Here is a 13,761-nt window from a genome sequence, read left to right on the forward strand (position 1 = left end):
GCTGGGGTTCTTGAAGGTAACTGTGAGCTGTGTTCTTAAATACCTTCAATAATTATAGCAGTAATTAGCACAGGTAGGCACACATGAAAGTGTAACATGCAAGCAGATAAATATACTGGCAACTGTATCAATAAAACACTTGCAAACATAAATTACTATATAAATGCTGATTAATTACAGAAGCAGGCATACTGGATGGGATGGTTATTCATATTACTGCAAAGAGAAACAGGCAAGCAGGCAGTGCAGTCTTTTGAGAACCTGGCTCCCTCCTGCCTCCTTTCTTCAGCCTCCTGCAGTGGGTAGCTACCATCAGGAAGGTGAGGCCTCTGCTCCTCCACTGTCCACCCTGACAGCCACTAGCCACATGTGGCTGATGAGCACTTCAGATGTTGCTAGTCCCAGATGAGATGTGCTGCACATATAAGACAGACACCAGATTTAGAAGGCTGAGTGTGGGGAGGGGAAAAAAAAGAGACAAAGACAATGTAAAGTGTCCCCTTAATAATTTTTATATTGATTACAAGTGGGAGTAATATTTTGGATAGCTGGAATTAAGTTTTACTTTACCTGTTGTTTTTACTTGTTTAACATGGCCACTAAAAAATTAAAAAATTATATTTGTGGCTCAAGCTTGAGGCTTGAAGTATGGTTTGTGTTTATTTTTAATCCAGGCCATTTTATTTAATAAAATTTTATAAAACTCAATGCCTCAGCCATACCCAGAGGAACCTTAGTTGCAGTTGCAGGCAGAGAGGAAGGTCAGACACAGAGAAGTGCCACCTGGAAGGGCAGTGGAGCAAGCGAGCGCTTATAGGACTGCCATCAATCCAGGGCACACACCTCCCCTTTCCCACTGTTGTGTGCCCTGGATTGATGGCAGTGTGCTCAGGACATGCTGAGCACCTGAATAGCTGCCTCCTGGTGACAGCCCCTAATGGGAGCCAGCCCACCTTGGTGCATCCCCTGCAGCCAGGCTTGGGGTCCCTCACCAGGTGCCCCAGGGACCAGCAACACCTACATTGGGCTGGGAGCCCCTGATGCCACCTTGGTTCATGTCAGGCTGGGGCAGAGCTCCTGGGGACCCCGGGCACCCCATTTCCTCTTGAGACTAGCTCTGCTGAAGGACACACTCTTAAAGTGATCAGACCCCAAACATGCTCCAGTGGGCACAGGACAGGTTTGCTTAGGGCATCCTAGGAAACTGACTTGGAATTTGAGAAACATCCCCACAAAATAGTTCAGGTTGCCAGTACCAAACCAGTAAGAAAATGTAAACTTCCTCCTACAAAATACAAAGTACACCTGTTTTAGCAAATGTCACTATTAAACTAGGTCATTTTTAGGTTACATGAAACAGAAATCATGTTTTTCCTTGGAATTGTGATATATTGCCCATTTCAGGGTAAGGGAGTTGAAGCACATTTTTATTGGATTCTGCTGCTCAGGGCTATTGAATCTGTTTGCAAGGCAAAGCAAGGCAGAGAGAGAGAGAGAGAGAGAGAGAGAGAGAGAGAGAGAGAGAGAGGAGAGCACCACCAGGGCTCCCTAGGCCACATCCTGCTGCTCTGACTCACCTGCCTGTGAAACAAGGGAGATAAGCTGAGGCTATTTCTCAATGTTGGGAAGGATGGTGGTGAACCAAGGAGGCAGGCAACCCTCAGCCACCCCAGGATGACCACCTTTGTGGGCACCAGACACTTAGTAATAGAAAGAGGTTTGATATTTAGGCTGCTTATCTGTAAAAGGCAGAGGAAGCAAACCATGTGATTATCCTTCAGCATTTTGGTAGGCACCTATCTTACTGCCAGCTAATTATTTGTGAGGAAAGGGGGCAGGAGCAGGCCTGAGCGGGGCTGACCTTGCAGTGGAAAAAGGAAGTGCTTGTTAGGGTGACTTCTGTGATACTGGCCTCAGAATTCACCACATGCTTGGCTTGCAGGGCACCTACTGGTCTTGAATTTGTCTTGAAGAGGACTTGTAAGAATTCATTCATAAACTGTACTATCTGGTACAGAGTTTAATTGTTGATGAATATTGATAGTTGTGAATTCTAGGTTATGGTGCTATAGTCTGGGCTGGGTTACTGAAAGCACTTGAATTCTTGCTTGCATAAGCTTATGAACTTCAGAAGGCTGTAACTCTATGCACAATTAAATTAATTAGTGCAACACCCTACAATTGTGTGCAAATCTGATATTTGAAGATTAATGCATTTGACACATATAACAGAATTATAAACCTTTAAATGTCACTTAAACTCAGAAACCATGAATATGCAGACTACATGGAACTGGAGGCCTCTCCTTCTGACATGACAGCCCCATGGGTCACCAAGTAGAGGAGACTATTTTTAAATGTCCCACCTTTCTTAGAGATGTTTATCTTTCAAAGCACTTAGTGCTCACCTGCTCCAATCTCACCCTGACCCAGATTGAGCAATGAAGGATGTAAGACCCAGAGAGAAAATGGTTTGTCCGAGATAACATAACCACTGGTGACGACCGCAGGACTCAAATACCCCCAGCCAGGCCCTCTCCTCACAGGGTGGTCTCAGGGCCTCAAGACCTAGGGGAGGCTCACATACTCTAGGACTGGACACGGAAATGTCACAAGTCAGGTCAGCAAACAAGTCTGTGCCCCTCCCTTGTCAAACACACCTTCCTAGTGGCCCAGCAGTTTAGGCTCCAGGATGTGATTGTTAGGCTTCTCTGGATACCCAGAACGGGACCCAGAAAGGAGATGCAAGCTCTGGAAGGGCATGTGCCATTGGCCCTGTGGATTGCTTTTCCCTGCAGAGTGGGAGCCCAGAGGAGTGCCAGAGCTGGATGCTCTGAAGCACAGGCCAGTAGGACTCCATTACCAGCATTTAGTTCCTCCAGCCTGACTCTCAGTCCTGCATGTTATTTCTCTGCCACGACACTTCTTTATGCACGATTTAATGGACATATAACCCCGTTTTACCATGATAATAATTAATTCCTGACGGGGGAAGTTCTTGGGTCTTAGGAAATAACAACAACAAAAAGCTGAAGTGCTAATTTCCTTGGAACATTCAGATTTCATTGTTTGTCCTTCTGTCATCCTGCAGGCACCTTGGCACACACACACATGCACATGTGCATGCCCAACCCCACCCCCGCATCCCTACAAGTAAAGTCAGGGGTCCTCCTTCAGGCACAGTAATCAAAGTCTTTCCCAACATTTGTTTGTTTATTTGTATTGAATCACTAGAACTATACTGATGTGCATGTTGTTTTCCTAAATTTACATAGTGTGTTGAAGGGGCCCTCTCTCTTGAGCATCCCACACTGCTCTGGAAGTGTGGCTAGCTTTCCCTGTGTTGTAAAGGAACACAAAGCAACGCTTTATTTCTGCAAATATTTGTCACAATGAAGCTTTTAAATGCTACAGAACATAGAAGGATTTTGTTTTAATTAAAGTACCATTGTAAGGAATTTTTGTAAAGCCATCTCTTTGTGACTATGGTCACGGAGCATCTTGGAAGCAGGAGAGTGAGTGAACAAGGAAGGTAGGTTCAGAATGTCCTGCTCTGATGGGCAGCCCGGGTGGCTCAGCGATTTATTGCCACCTTTAGCCCAGGATGTGATCCTAGAGACCTAGGATCAAGTCCACGTTGGGTCCCCAGCATGGAGCCTGCTTCTCCTTCTACCTGTGTCTCTGCCCCCCACCCCGTGTGTGTGTGTGTGTGTGTGTGTGTGTGTGTGTGTGTGTGTGTCGTGAATAAATTTTTTTTAAAAAATCTTAAAAAAAAAAAAAGCAAAAGAATGTCCTACTCTGAGAGGGATTGTTTTTTTTTTTTTTTTTTTTGAGAGGGATATTTTTAAATGATCCATCGAGGACAGTGACTAGAAATCCTCTCAAGATTTCTGTCCTTTTAGCTTCTGAAATCCTGCTGGCCCAGTCTTGTGCACAACACAAGCCCCTGGGTGGTGATGTCACATCGCTAGGGGCCCCAGCCCGGCAGGCGTGGCTCAGTGCTTGAAGGTCCCTTAGTAAGGTTTGGACAGCTGTGTGAACTGTGTTGTGTATGTGTCTGTTCAGGCTCCAGTTTGGGAATAATGACTATACTGTGTACTTATGGCCACCTGATCTTAATCATTCAAAAGATTTAAGAGAAAGGTTATCAGCCCCGTACATGAATATGATATTAAGACTCTTGCTGAAAATTAAATCATACGTGCACAGCCCTCACCACCTCCTACATAATGGCCTGCCCTGTGTGCAGTCCCTGCCTCCCTGTCTCCAACCTAATAAGCCATCCATTTATTTACCTTTGCCATGTTCCTTTTGCCCTTTGACAATGAACCATTCACAGAAGTAAAAGGCATGAGAAAGGGGGTGGAGGAGGGGTCCCAATACCTCCCTGGTTCCCAGCCTCTATGCCAGGGAATGGCCAAAACAGGAAATGGAGCAAATGAAAGTTTACCCAAGGAAAGGGAGAAAGAATTGAGAAGAGAAAAACACAAAATGACCTTCCTCCTGGCCATTGCTCTGAGAGCTGGTGTGGCCTGAGGGTCACAAATCTTGAAGTTCTTTCCTCTGGAGCGGTCTGTAGACCAACATTTGGGACTTGGCCAAAGGGGAGGATCGGGAAGGGTGCAGGAGGGTGGGACAGGACTCCTGGCTTGCCCCAAGAACGATTTGGTTCTGCCCAATTTGCTTAGCCTTTCAGCCTGGCTTTCTGGAACTCTAAAACTAGGATAGTAATACCATAACATCCCTGCTTTATTCAGAATAATTGAGAGGATGAAATCATTTCATGAATTATTTTTGAAAGAAACATATGAAACCTCTGTTCGGCATTTGAGGCTCATTTTACTTTGCCTCTCAGAAAGTGATTGGAAAAGGAACTGAAACTGTAGGGTATCCTTTCTTTCTCTCTTTAAATCAATCCATAAACATTTCTGGATATTCTGTGGTGTATTCAACCCGCCCCATGTAAACTGCAGTCTGCGAAGGCACGGAATGCCCTGCCTCCGGCCCCCACTCCTTCCAGGCCCTACCCCCCCCCCCCCTCAGGGGCCTGCGGCTAAGGTCCCAGCAGGATTCGGGGCTGAGGCCTTTGTGAACTTAAGAATGGATCATCAATTTTCAAGGCATTCTCTTAAATGTTCAATCTTCATGAATACAAGTGTATCTGTGCAGAGCAATATACCCCCAAATACCATATTCACAGACGAAGGCAGTGGTGCAGCTGCTCCTGTCAAGTCTTGGACCGACTCCTTCCATGTGACCAGCTCCAGTGGACACTTCTCCATTCTCAGTCTGTTGGGACTGTTCAACTAATTTGACCACTTCCTTTTACCTGGAACACTTCCTTCTCGGCTTTTGTCACACTGCTGCCTCTTGGTTTACCTCAGTGGCTCTTTTCCTTCTCCTGCTGTTTCCACTTCCTATTCCACCTGTTGATATTCCTCAGAGCTCCACCTCCTTCCCTCTTTCTTTCTTTATCTTGCTTGCTTTTTCTCTCTGTCCTCTTACTCAACATGCTCTCATCATTTCCAGACTTGAATTCCATGGATATAATAGTACCAAATATATAACTGCATCTTATACCTCTCAGAAACCATGTTTTTATATGCAACTACTCTTCTGATGTTCCTCACGGGAAGAAACATCTCAGTTGTAATAGTTTTAACATTTTCAAATCAGAAGTCTTCATTTCTGGGTCCCCCAGTGACTTTGCACCTCACTATCTCCTCACCCAGCCTGTGGAGACAAAACTGTGAGGTCAGTCTTGATTCTCCACTTCCCTACACTCTCACCACCCAACCTACAAATTCTATAGAATGAACTTGAAGAAATGTGTCCTGAATCTGTCCATCTCCACTGGCCTCTCTACTTGTACTTTTATCCTACCCCCCAACTCAATTCCTCTTCCGCACAGCAGGGGAGTAAATTATAAAGTAAATCAGATCAACAGGAGGCATAAATTGTATCCTGCCTTTTCTCCACTCAACACTCGTTAGTGGCATTGTTTCCCCTGGAACAAAAAATTTCATTCTGCACTACACACTATTGGGTTCTGTCCATCTGTCCCCCCTCAGCTATGCCAGGTTCTACCCTTGCTCAGTGATTTCCAGCCACACTGACCTTCTCTGAGTCTCAAAGACCCCCCAACTCTACTCTGATTCAGGGTCTTCGAATGCAGTTTTCCCTGCATACCGTAGCGCTGGTCTCTTTTACTCTTGTGCATTTCACTTTAAATGCCATATCCTCAAGAGGCTTCTCCAGCAAACCTCTATAAAGACAGTTTACCTCACAATGCTTCCATTTCTTTCTACCTTAACTCTTTATTTGTTCCTTTATTAACCTTGTCCTCATAGTAATTTTTTTTTCTATTGGAAAAGTTTCTGATGGAACTTTGGTTTCACCTGTGTCCTTCAGCAAATTGTGAGCTCAACAAAGGCAAGAATGGATCCTGTCTAACTTGTTCCCACTGTATTCTCGCTGCTTAGCACAATGCAAATGAATAAATGAAGAATTTGAATCTCAGTAATACTGGTAAGAGTTTTGTAGTCCTTTTCCTCAAATTGGAGTTGCAGTGTGATTTTAAGACTTTGGACAGGGCCATCTTGGTGTCACAGTGGTTGAGCATCTGTGTTCAGCTCAGGTCATGATCCGAGGGTCCCGGAATTGAGTCCCACATCAGGCTTCCTGCAAGGAGCCTGCTTCTCCCTCTGTCTATGTCTCTGCCTCTTTCTCTGTGTCTCTCGTGAATAAGTAAAATCTTAAAAAAAAAAAAAAAAAAAAAAAAAGACTTTGGACAGACTTGAGACCTCTATCCCTGTAGGAACCTCTCAGTGGCCATCTTGGGTAGCTTCAAGTCTCTCATCGGCCACATTCATATAGAATTTGGTATCACAGAAAATGTCTGAAGTTAAAATCATGTATGCCTGATTTGACTTCTTCATGAAAACACTGCTCCCAAATAACTCTTTATGGAGACAACCATCAACCCAGCATTTAATTAATTTAAATAGGGCAACTATATAATTTATTGTCTAAACCGAGGTGCTTCTGAGAATAAAAAGGTATGCTTGAAATAATAACTCAAGGACAAGAAGCATAAATTAGGACTGTCCCAAGCAAATCAGGAGAAGATGCCCTAACATTAAAAGACATCACTGGGGTGCCTGGATGGCTCAGTCAGTTAAGCATGTGCCTTTGGCTCAGGTCATTATGTCAGGGTCCTGGGATCCAGTCCTATGGCAGGCTGCCTGCTCAGTGGGGAGTCTGCTTCTCCCTCTCCCTCTACCCCCTCCGCCCCCCACGGACTTGCACTCTCTTTCTCTCAAATAAATAAAATCTTAAAAAAAAAAAAAAGAAAAGGCATCGTCCTTTACTGTGTGGCTCACATCTTCCTTAAGGCTTGCAATTAACCAAGTTAACCTACCGGTTAATCATAATATTATATTTCAATGATATGTACTAATAGCTTACCCCACAAAAATTTTTACTATTTTCTCTGTGATTATGATCTATTTTGTATTACAACAAAATTAGTATGTAAGATAACATAGTTACAAATAGGTGGGAATCCAGAGGATTGATTTCTTTTTCTTTCTTTTCTTTCAATTTTATTTATTTATTCATGAGAGACACACAGAGAGAGGCAGAGACATAGGCAGAGAGAGAAGTAAGTTCCCTGCGGGGAGCCTGATGTGACACTCAATCCCAGGACACTGGGATCATGACCTGAGCTGAAGGCCGATGCTCAACCACTGAGCCACCCAGGTGCCCCCCCGGAGGGTTTCTTCTGGGAGAATTTGATAGGCATCTCTGAGAAGATACTCAAAGGGGAATCACAGTCTCTTGATAGATGACTTTTTGATAAATCGATAATAAAAATAATAGTTAATGTGTATTGAGCCCTTATATACCTTATCAAATGTAAAACGCACTTTACATTTCTAACTGAAGGGATCCTCAGAAGAGCACCAGGGAATACTTAGTATTAATCTCCTTGTATTACACGTAAGGAAACAGGTTCACAAGTCTAAACACATTGCCCAAGATCACAAACTAGTGAGCAGCAAAGCCAGGCTAACCCCCAGATGGGCCCTTCCCAAAGCCTGTATTCTTGTTTGCCTCATTTGTTTACCTAACTTCCTTTTCTTCTTACCATTTAGGTGGACATCAGACTCTACTCTTGTTCCCCCTTGGGATGCTCTCCTTCCATTCTGCAAGGTGCTCCTTTCGGTGCTGTGATGGAACAGTTACAGGGATATTTCTGGCATAATGCTCAAGGGTTGCTGCAGGATGAGGGCCTCTTGTCTTGTGGCCCCCTGCCTGGAGGAGGTGAGTCAATATTACATTTGAAAAAGATCTTGGAGGGCAGCCCCGGTGGTGCAGTGGTTTAGCGCCGCCTGCAGCTTGGGGTGTGATCCTGGAGATCTGTGATTGAGTTCCACGTCAGGCTTCCAGCAAGGAGCCTGCTTCTCCCTCTGCCTGTGTCTCTGCCTCTCTCTAAATAAATAAATAAACAAACAAACAAACAAATAAATAAATAAATCTTTAAAAAAAAAGAAAAGATCTTGGATATTTTGGACCACAGTCCATTCCCCTCGTTTTATACATGAGATAACCAAGGGAGTGAATTGACTTGCTCAAGGTCACACAGCCTTGCTGTCAAAAGCCAGAACCAGTACCCAGGTCTCCTGCTTCCCATGATGCTGTGGTGTAGACATAACATTTGGGATACAGTCTCTTCAGAAAAAAAGGTTTCCATGTAAATATTTTATAGGCTATGTAAGTACTACATATTCAGGAAAACGATGTAAATGTTTTATAGGCTACGGCACAACTGTGAAGTTTAGAATTAAGCCTGTGGTTCTGAGCAGTGCCACCTGTATGTGGTGTGATAGAGTGCATTCCTGTCTGTGGATGTCTGTCCTGGAGTTGTGTCTGCATTTTCCTGAGCGGCAGAATTTCGACTGCAGAGCCAGTGGCCTCCCCACCCTTCATGTTCCCACTGTGCCCTGGCAGAGGAGTGCAGCCTACCAAAGAAAGGGCTGAGGAAAGAGATCACACATCCTTAACAGAGTTTTGCAGCTGTCTCTAGGGAATGCAATTTCTGGCTGCCCTAAAAGACCCAAGCTAGAAAAAATTCAGAGATAGCCAGGCATCCCAGGCCCCTCTGGGGTGCTGCGTCCATGCTGCTGACCAGTCAGAAGCTGTTCCCTCTGCTCAGTGTGAAGGTGGGGTAACCACCTGCAACATTAGATGTTGGGACCCTGTGCTTCACCATCTGGCTTAGAAGTGCTTAGAATGTTTTTATTCTGGAAGAAATTCCTTTTTCTCCTTTTCCTCCAATCTTTCTCCCTCATTCTGACTGCTCTGGCCATTCCTCGTTGGTTATAACATTGGATGGCAGTGGCCAGCAGGCATAGAGAAGTCAACTTTCAATAAAGAACATAGTACTTCATTGCCATTAATAATTCTGGGCTAATTCCACCCTATTGAAGTAAAGTGTCTATCCAGAAGCAAGGACAAAAACCTCTAATAACCAACAGCCACAGTGGCCCTCACCAGGTACTTAACACACATCCCTCCTTAGCCCTTGGTATGAGCTCCTCATCTTTCAGCAGTGGAAAAGATGCTGCTTGGACCTGGGGCCCTGCCCAGCTCGTGGCTCACACCTCCTACTCTTCTGGAGCCTCTGACTGCTCCATTAAGAAGGACCTGCCCATCTCAGGCTGTGAAACAGACTGCTTCCTCTGGGCAGATGTGGGGACTCTAGATCTCTCTCTCTCACACACACACACACACAGCTTGGTAGCACATGAGCCCATCTCACTGTTAATCCCTAGGCTTTCATCCCAAGCTCTGTTTGCAGCTTGGCTCCTGCCCTGTTCCTAAGACCAAGGTTCTCCTCCTACCCCCACTCAGGAAACCAGGCCCTGTCTTAATCCTGATGGTCTCATGGATTTTTCTTGATAATCAATCACCAGGAACAGACTTGGGAATTTTTAGAGAAAGTTTAGAATTTTAAAACACCGTAAATATTAAATAATCTCCTTTCAGTGGTAGGATTCTCCAGAGAAACAGAACCAATAGGAGATAAATAGAATTTATTACAGGAATTGGCTCATATGTTTATGGAGGCCAAAAAGTCTGGCAATCTGCTATTGGCAAGCTGGAGACCCAGGAAAGCTGGCGGTGTCCTACAGTCCAAGTCTGAAGGCCTATGAATTAGGAGTGCCAGCATCTTTAAAAAAGCAGATTCATCCTTCCTCTGCCTTTTTGTTCTCTTCAGGCCTTTAGTAGATTGAATGCCCACCTACATTGATGAGGGTGATCTTTACTCAGCCTACAGATTCAAATGTGAATCTCTTCCAGAAACACCCTCACAGACACACTCAGCAATAATATTTTATAGCTATATGGGCATCCCTTAGCCCAGTCAAATTGACACATAAAATAAATCATCACAACTTGCCTCCTCTTAATTCCCACCCAATGTAAAATTAAAAATTAAAAAAAAAAAACCCTGCATCATAAAGTTTTGGAAAGGATAGGAAATTCACACATATACCAAAGTTAAAATATATTCTACCTATATTTTCTGTTCTTCTTGATCTGTGTATATTTGTCCCTCAGCATGAAATGTAAGGAGCTAACTTATTAGGTTCTACTTACAGGTCCTGTTAATGAGCATACTGTGTGGGTTACAGTTATATTAGCACTCCACTCCTGACCTTGTAATAATTCTGAAATAAACTATAATGGAATCACATCTTTTATGTATCAGTATGACTTAAATGTGTGTTAACACTGGCATACTACATACACTTATTCCAGAGTTACTCATGAGCACTCAGAATTGAAAGGCACATGTTCGAGCATTATCTTTCTGGACACAAACACACAAGGGATGTTTCCTTCAATGTGGAGGTGACTGAAATTGCCACAGGTCCATGTGGCATCACCTTTCAAAGGCAATCACTTCTTTCCCTTCCTGGGGTGAATACTACTTTTCCTGGCCTCTAGAGTGTAGTCAACTCTTGGTTCTTATTTCAACATGACCTAGTATATAGATGAACCATGAGGAGAAAGTTATAGTTAGTAGATGAATGGGGAAAAATTTTAACTTCATAAAAATTAACAAAAAAATCTATATCTTAGAGGAAAACTGTTCAAAAGTATATACCAAAGATTCAGGGCCAGTGTTAACCCAGCTAATTGTAAAACTCCCTTGTGCTGAAACCACACCCCTCACACCCCCTACCCCCCCACCCCTGTTTTCATCTGTACACACAGGAAGGGAAGGAGCCAAGACACAACCAGTTGCTAGGGAGTTGTGGTCAGTTGTACATTCACATTGGTGTACTTTCCCTTTCTATTAAGGTATGGGCCAACCAAGGGGTCCTTAATTTTTCCTCCTTCTCAGATTTTATGTTCTTTTAATCTGAGAGTAAAGAGAAAGATGAGGGGTGTGCTCTGCACAGCAAAACTTGAATTTTTTTTTTTCGAAACCCCAGGACCTGGAGCTTTTAAATTAGTGCTGGAACATGGAGGGGCCAAGGTTGCAAGGAATGATTGGGCAGAAAAAAACAGTGAAGGAGCTGACACTAAGAAGGTGGGTAATTTAGCTTCAGAGCTACGTGGCTCAACTGTGATGCATGGGACCTGGTGTGAGAGACACTGCACAGCGACACGTTGTGCAGTCGGCTGGCGGTAGAACCCTGAATGATTGCCGTGGTGGCAAGTAGAGGCTGCTAGCAAAAACAAGATCAAGCTGGTGCTGCACTTTATCACCTCAGCCATCTGTTGGATGGCTTAGAAAGCAGAGGGCCATTTGCTAAGTGACAACTGATGTCATTTTATTCTAATGTTCAACCAAAGAAGAACTCTGCCAAGACGCAGACAATAATAACATGCTATTTTGCCACTTTTCATCAAGCAATTTGTGTGATGTTTTGAATCCCTTAAGTATTATTCTTGTGTTCTGTTTATACTTTGATAGCATCTGTAGAGCAGGAAGTGTGTGCCTGAATATTAGATGTCATTTTAAGGAAATTGTTCATCAGATCCATTGTAGACAAAGTTTCACCTGGATTTTTTTGGCTGCCATTACGGTTACCTGTAACTTCTTCACCTCTCGTGCTCTCACCTGCTCTTGTGCCTTAGCTCAAACACCTGCCTGCTGATGGCATGTGGGTGCATCTTGTGGTGCTGCCAGTGACTTGGATTTGACCCTAGACTTAGACTACCTGGAGCTCCAAGCAGGTGGTCTGCACATTTCAAAACCATAGCTGAGTCCTTAGACATTGTACAGGCCCCTTATATGTCCTGTCTTTGTCTTTGGAAAGTGTATGTTTGCTCTGCTATAAATGATGGATATTGTTTCAGGAGAGGCTGGATTTTCCTCAGAGTTCTAATCAATATCATTGTTGATCTCTCTCTCTCTCTCTCTCACACACACACACAAATGATAATTCCTTATGTGGGAAGCTTTAGCTTGATCTCCACAATTTACCATTGTCTTTGTCATAGAGACATCTACATGGTTTATAATACTGGATTTATAATTGACCTGAGAATAAACTCTTACACATTACCAAATATGCAGGCTTGCTTTCTTTTCATTCTACCTCCCTTTTCATCTTAGAATTTAGACTTCTAGTTATCAAGCCATTGTACTACTTGTCACCATTCCTCTTGGTGGTCCTCAATTATATTCAGAGATAGAACAACTACTGTCATTTTTTTAAAGATTTTATTTATTCATGAGAGACAGAGAGAGAGAGAGAGGCAGAGACATAGGCAGAGGGAGAAGCAGGCTCCATGCAGGGAGCCTGACGTGGGACTCAATCCCAGGTCTCCAGGATCACACCCTGGGCTGAAGGCAGGCTCTGAACCGCTGAGCCACCCGGGCTGCCCACTACTGTCATTTATTGAGGCCTTGTTGGGTGCCACAAGCTCTACAGGTACTTATATAGAACTGTGGCTCCCATCATTTTCACATCATGGCCTATATATCAAGTAAAACTTGAGTAGCACATTGGTTTAAATGGATGAGGCTGTCTGGACCTGGAAGCTTAGAGCTCCAGCTGTTCTAGGCAGGAATCCTGATGATTGAGGGGACACTATCTCAGCCCACCTTATCCCTTTCATAGTATAAAAGTAGGTCATGGCTCTGATAGAATATTTCATTCATTCTTCAAAATAGTACTTGGAGATAAATACTATTATCTGTTAGTTGCTTCACACATTCATGTACTTAGTAAATGGTAAAGCTAGGACTTGAATCTGGTGTGTTTGATCTCAGGCTACTTTTTTCCTATCACAAATCAAGCTGCTTTTATAGCTGGCCATGCTGACTTTATCAGCCTTGGAGATGTGGATGGTGGTCTAGCTAAAATGCAGGAGGACCTGTGTTCTGAGGGCCAGGATGGCACATAAGTCAGGCATCAGAGAGAGATCCCTATGTATTTTCACATAGGGATCTGCAAAGATCAGTGCTACAAAGAAGTCCTTCATCAGTCCTATGAAGAAGTCTGTAGAGAAAGGAAGGTTGACCATCTAAAGGTGTCATCTATCCAAAGGAGCTAGGTAGGCACTGAGGACAGCTACAGATGATCGGTCAGCACAGAAAGTCATCAGAGACAAGCATCAAAGGAAAGTCAAAGCCCCGGTGAAAGGTGGGGACTGACACAATTCCCTGAGCTAGGGATTCTTAATCTTTAAAGCCTCAGAATCATGTGGACAATTTGTTCAAACTCAGATTGCCCC

General features: G+C 43.8%; 1 long non-coding RNA gene across 44 annotated transcripts in view; it reads left to right on the plus strand.

The window, feature by feature from the left end:
* The window catches only part of LOC112660539 (uncharacterized), a 270,043-nt gene that overhangs the window by 41,217 nt on the left and 215,065 nt on the right, over positions 1-13,761 (plus strand). For 35 of the 44 annotated variants that reach the window (XR_007406630.1, XR_007406653.1, XR_007406657.1 and 32 more), the window contains 2 exons: positions 8,157-8,325; positions 11,508-11,605. The exons of 4 other annotated variants lie outside the window; for them this stretch is intronic. This is a non-coding gene — a long non-coding RNA (uncharacterized LOC112660539). The remainder of the gene's footprint in view (positions 1-8,156; positions 8,326-11,507; positions 11,606-13,761) is intronic. 5 more of the 44 variants (XR_004813527.2, XR_004813528.2, XR_004813526.2 and 2 more) reach the window with 1 other exon arrangement.

This window comes from Canis lupus, chromosome 2 (genome assembly GCF_003254725.2).
Source record: "Canis lupus dingo isolate Sandy chromosome 2, ASM325472v2, whole genome shotgun sequence".
In the NCBI taxonomy this organism is placed as follows: Eukaryota; Metazoa; Chordata; class Mammalia; order Carnivora; family Canidae; genus Canis; species Canis lupus.